At 35.0% G+C, this 5,849-nt stretch overlaps 1 non-coding gene across 1 annotated transcript; it reads left to right on the top strand.

Annotated features, from left to right (window-relative positions):
• The first annotated feature begins 3,403 nt into the window (after positions 1 to 3,403).
• Positions 3,404 to 3,510, top strand: LOC128036406 (small nucleolar RNA R71). The gene has a single exon (XR_008193203.1). It is a non-coding gene; the product is annotated as a small nucleolar RNA R71 (small nucleolar RNA).
• Positions 3,511 to 5,849: the final 2,339 nt, after the last annotated feature.

Below are 5,849 nucleotides of genomic sequence, written 5' to 3'. Positions count from 1 at the left end.
GACAACTAGCAGTTGCTCATTTGGGAATTCTTCCTTAATAAGCTGAATATTACCATCTTCATTTCCTACTTCTAAGCTTGACAAGTGATCAGCCACTTGATTTTTGGTCCCTTTCCTATCTCAAAATTCAAGATCAAATTCCTGCAGCAGTAATATCCACCTGATCAACCTAGGCTTGGCATCTTTCTGGGTCACCAAATACTTAATCGCAGAACAGTTTGTATAAATTGTGACCTTGGTACCAACTAGATAGGATCTGAATTTGTCAAACACAAATATCACAACTAATAGCTCATTTTCAGTAGTATTGTAGTTAAGTTGTGCGTCCGTTAGGGTCCTGCTCGCATAATATATCGCATGGAATTCCTTGTCCTTCCTTTGCCCTAATACTAATCCTACAACAAAATTTTTGGCATCGCACATAAGTTCATAATACGGTGTCCAGCCTGGTGCTATGACAATTAGTTCTATCACCAGTTACTTTTTTTTAATTCTTCAAATGCTTTCAAACAGAGCTTATCAAAATTATAGGCTCTATTGTGTTCTAACAAAGTACAAAGGGGTTTGGATATCTTCAAAAAATCCTTAATAAATCTTCGATAAAATCCTACATGGCCTAGGAAACTTTGATTACCTTTGATAGTGGTAGGTGGTGGCAATTTTTTAATCACCTCAATCTTTGCTTTGTCCACAAAAATCCCTTCTTATGATATTTTATGTCCCAGAGCAATGCCTTCACAAACCATGAAGTGACATTTTTCCTAGTTCAAAACAATATTAGTTTTTTCACAGCAGTAAAGAACTAACTCCAAATTCTTCAAACAGTTCTTAAAAGTATTACCAAAAATAAAGAAATCATCCATGAATACTTCAAGGAACTTTTCCACCATGTTTGAGAATATCGTCATCATGCAATGTTGAAATGTTGCTAGAGCATTACACAATCCGAATGGAATTCGTCTAAATGCGACAGTTCCGTATGGAAATGTGAAAGTGGTCTTCTCTTGGTCATTGGGAGCTATGACAATCTGATTATACCCCGAGTAATCATCCAAGAAACAATAGAAGGCTTTGCCAACTAATCTATCCAACATTTGATCTATGAAAGGTAAAGGGAAATGGTCCTTCTGAGTTACTTTGTTAAGCTTGCCATAGTTCATGCATATCGTTCATCCTGTGATAGCACGAGTTAGAATGAGTTCGTTGTTGTCATTGCTAATCACTGTGACACCTCATTCTTGGGTACACATTGAACAGGGCTCACCCACGAACTATCAGAAATAGGGAATATTATGCCAACGTCGAGTCATTTGTTAATCTCCTTCTTCACAACTTCTTTGATGATGGCGTTTAACCTTATCTACTACTCAATAAAATTTCTATGGCAATCCTCTAGTAAAATCTTATGCATGCAGATAGCAGGATTGATTCCCTTGATATCGGCGATTGTCCATCCCAGCGTCTTTTTAGATCTCCTCAGAACATCTAGTAACTTAGTCTCCTGATCAAGTGTCAACTCTACAGAGATAATTACTGGAAGAGTGTTGTTGTTTCCCAAGTAGGCGTACTTTAAATGTAATGGAAAAGGCTTTAACTCTAATATGGGAGGTTCCTCTATAGAAGGTCTAGGAGGCTTAAAAGAACGACCTGATAAATCCAAAGATGCGAAACTCTTCCCTAGTCTATCTTCAAGCCTCTTTGTCTTCATAAGTTCACCAAGTTCTTTGGTCATTTCTGCTTTACTCAACTCAAATGGACCTGCATGACATTCTTCATTTTCATTTGCACACTTCATGGCATCAAAAACATTGAAAGTAATTTGCTAGTCATTAGCCCTCATTGTTAACTCACCTTTCTTCAAATCGATTATCATTTTACCTATAGCTAGTCCAAGAATAATCAGTACTTCTTTATCAACTTCACATTCTAAAATAATAAAATATGTCAAAAAAATAAATTTATCTACTTTTACTAGCACATCTTCAATTTTACCTTCCAGATGTGCATAAGAACGATCAGCTAGTTGTAGTGTGACTATGGTGGGTCTTACCTTCCCAATTCCTAGCTTCCTGAAAACAAACATAGGCATTAAATTTATACTTGCTCCTAAATCACATAATACCTTACAAACATAATGATTTCCAACTCAAGGAATAGTAAAACTCCATGGGTCCTTTAACTTTGGAGGCAATTTGTTCATCAACATCGTTGTGCACCTTTCAATGAGAGCAACAGTTTCAAATTCCCCCAATCTTCACTTCTTTGACAAGATATCTTTCATGAATTTTACGTAGTTGGGCATTTGCTCCAACGCTTCCACCAACGGTATGTTGATATGGAGTTACTTCAAGACATCCAAAAAAATTTTGAACTGAAAATATTGCTTAGATTTTTAAAATCGTTGAGGAAAAGGTGGTGGTGGCTTTCCTTTAGATTGTTGATATTTTTTTGCTGTGGAATTTTTATTGGCAGCACAATCTGATTTTGTTACAACATTTTTTTGATTGGTCCGCTCAGTTATAAACTACTCCAAAGATTGGTCTGAATTCTTTCTATGTGTGAGATCTAAGCTGTCCTCATCTGTAATGGCATCATTAACAACTCTAGGTAATTGAGTACCACTTCTGAGCCTAATGGCCTTGCAATATTCCTTCCATTAAGATATTGAATTTTCAGTGTCACTTGACAATGCTTCTTGAGGTCTCAAGTTTAACGCATTGGCAATCTGCCCTACTTGATTTTCCAAAGCTCTTAGGGATGTAGCTTGACTCTGGATCACAACATCATTTTTTATCATATATTCCTTCAATAGAGCTTCCATAGAAGAAAAAGATGATGCTGAACTTTGTTGAACATTTTGTCGTGGCATAGGTTGATTACAACCAAGTGGTGCATTTGTGGAATTCTGTTGAACAACATTGTTGGAGTTCACCATTCCTTGATTATTCCAACTGAAGTTTGGATGTTGCTTCCACCTTAGATTGTAAGTGTTGAAATATGTGTTATTGTTCTGGTTAAAATTACTCATGTAATACACAGAGGTTGGGTTTGATGGGCATTCATCAAAAATATGATCTTCCCCACAATAAACATATGATAGCTTGGCTGTTTTGATCTCCTAAACTACAATTGGTCACTTTAGTGTTTTGATCATATTAGCTAAAAATGATACCTAAGTCGTTAATGAAGTGATTGCATCAAGCTCCATTGTGCTAGAACTCTTCTGCCAATCCCCACTCTCATAGTAGGGTATTGATAATCATTGTTGGTAATTCGTTCCAAAATGTCATATGCTTCATTATATAATTTATCCAGCAAATTACCATTAGCAGACGCATTAACTACCATCCTTGTATGTGTGTTTAATCCATTTTAAAACATTTCCATCTGTGTCTAGTGTTGGAAACCATGCATTGGACATTTCCTAAGTAATTCCTTGAATCGCTCCCAAACATCATACAACGTCTCATCCTCTGATTGTCGAAAAGATGTGATATCATTCTTTAACTTGGCATACATATTTGGAGGATTATATCATAGCAAAAACCTTTGACAAAGATCATTTCAAGATGCCACCATCCCTAACGGCAAAGCATTCAACCATGCTCTAGCACGATCTTTTAATGAATATGGAAACAGTTTAAGTCATAGGGCGTCTTCAGGAGTACCCTGTTGTCTAAATGAGTCATAGACTTCCAAGAAAAGTCTTAAGTGCAATCATGGATCTTCAGTAGACAATCCACTAAACTGTCCTACCGTTTGTAGCATCTGAAACATTACCGGTTTTAACTCAAACTACTGGCTTGTATGTGCGGTCTGACTATTCTTGGATTCAAATCCTCTAGAATTGGAACAACATGCTCTCGAATTGGTCTATCTCGATCATCTATCACACGGCAAATAGGAGGATTAACATCCTGACTATTTGGATTGTCATTGAGACCATGATCATTCAGGCCAGGATCATTCCCTTCCCTAACCATATTCACAGTTCTTTTCTTCTTCTTCACAAAGTTCTTTCGATCTCTAAGTCAAAAGGATATTACTTGTTAGTAGGAATGTTTCTTCTCATACACTGATGGCAAACTTGTAAAAATTAAATACAACTAAGTTAAATAAAACTAATGGAACTAAGTAAAATAACAAACCCAAATTTCACCAAATTGTCAATCCCTAGCAACGGCGCCAAAAACTTGTCACGTGTGAATATAATATGCGAATGTGAAAATGTACATGTCGAATCAAGTAATAAACTAGTAAGTAAGATCGTCTCCTCAGGGATCAGATAGGATTAATTCGATTAAGCTATTACTATAAACTATATGAATCAAGCTGTGGCAAAACAAATTAACAATTTATAGAGGAATAATCACATATGCAATATTAAAATCAAATAACTAACTTAAAATTTTGTGGCAAAGATAAGGAGACAAAGTTGAGAAGATCTAAGTTGTTGAATGGGAAGGTTGGGATTACAAAGATTCATTCCTTATAACACAATAATGTGATGGCAAAATCTTAACCAACCTATCATTTAGATTATATCTAAGGTAGTCTGCTTCTTTCGAGAGTCAGACCTCAAGCTACCCTACCTAAGGCTTTGCATATCTACAAGCTCTATGTCTAGATTGCTACAACTATTCTGTCGAATATTCGCTTGTATCATTCGATCACAATCCAACTTGTCGAAACAATTTTTTTGAAAACAAAAAATTTAGTAGTCGACTTAAAAATGAAACGAAAATTGGAGTCGCCACCGACCCTTTATTAAGGTGTGATCGGCTCACATTGAAAATGATTTTGGTCTGCGAAATTTGAGAAAACAGGCTCACATTGAAAATGCACGAGGAAGGGTTAGCACCCTCGTAACGCCCAAAATTGGTACCGAATTGATTAATTAAGGTCTTAATTTCGAATATCGAAAATTCGTGAAGAATTTTAAATATTATGATCCTCCCTTTTATTAATGTTAATTTTATAAAAGATGCTTGGATAAATCGAGATGAATGCTAAAGACCTTCTCGCCTTAGAGTAATAAGATGTCACGCCCAATACATTAGGACACGACATTTTTAGTCCACGAGAATGAGCTTGTCTTTTAATTTTCAAAAACTTTCAGTTGCTTTAAGTCAGATGAAAAATTGAAACCCCATACGTTAGGGCACAATTTCTCTAAATTCCTAGCATTGAATATAGCCCTTATTATTTAAATCTTCATTTCGAGAAACCGACACGTCACATCCAATACATTAGGACATGACGTATTGAATTCCCGAAAGTGAGTTTTTGGTTTATACGTTTTGATTGTAGAAAATTTTAAAATCTTCATTTTGAGAAAACGACACATCACATTCAATACATTAGGACACGACGTATCAAATTCCCGAAAGTGAGTTTTTGGTTTATTCGCTTTGATTGTAGAAAATTTTTGATTATTTAGATTCAACGAGGAAAATTGGAACCCAATATGTTAGGGCTCCATTCTCTCGAAGATTCCAAATTTCGGGTATTGCGTTATTTTGAAAGTTTTTGGATAAATTGGTTTTGATACTCAAATGAAATTAAATGTAATTCTTTAAAATAAAAAGGATTGATTAATGATGTACAATGCGAGATGATGATTCATGAACTAAAACGTATACTAACGAACGTCAAACAACCAATAAATATAAATAAACAATACAATATAACAATGGCAAGAATCTCATATTATATGTTGGTAGATATTAATAAGAATTAAAAGGAATATCGGGTAAATTAATATAAACAATTTTGAAATAGACTAAAAAGTGAATAGCATACAAGGCGAAAGTTGAAAATTATTAATAAATCATATGCATCAAATTTTA

The sequence above is a fragment of the Gossypium raimondii genome, chromosome 13 (genome assembly GCF_025698545.1).
Source record: "Gossypium raimondii isolate GPD5lz chromosome 13, ASM2569854v1, whole genome shotgun sequence".
NCBI classification, from domain to species: domain Eukaryota; kingdom Viridiplantae; phylum Streptophyta; class Magnoliopsida; order Malvales; family Malvaceae; genus Gossypium; species Gossypium raimondii.
The sequence above is the reverse complement of the archived record's forward strand: the minus strand, read 5'-3'. Positions and strand labels throughout refer to the sequence as shown.